Here is a 344-nt window from a genome sequence, read left to right as displayed (position 1 = left end):
AATGAGAAGGTGAGTCCAAACTTTTGGTCTGTACTGTATATATATATATATATATATATATATATATAAATATATATATATATATATATATATATATATATGTATATATTTATATATACATACAAATAGTGAAGTAAAATAGACAATATATAATTTAATAGGAACTATTAACAAGTATAAAATAGAAGTAACAAAATAGAAGTAACAAACATTTTTTATCCGCACATGTACATGCTGCCAAGTAAGTTATAAGGAAGTTATGTCATTTAAAATATTCATTTTAAATGACATAATTTAATTTTTAATTTAATTTAATTCCGCATTATGCATATGATTTCAAAGTG

The sequence above is a fragment of the Cololabis saira genome, chromosome 1 (genome assembly GCF_033807715.1).
Source record: "Cololabis saira isolate AMF1-May2022 chromosome 1, fColSai1.1, whole genome shotgun sequence".
In the NCBI taxonomy this organism is placed as follows: domain Eukaryota; kingdom Metazoa; phylum Chordata; class Actinopteri; order Beloniformes; family Belonidae; genus Cololabis; species Cololabis saira.
The sequence above is the reverse complement of the archived record's forward strand: the minus strand, read 5'-3'. Positions refer to the sequence as shown.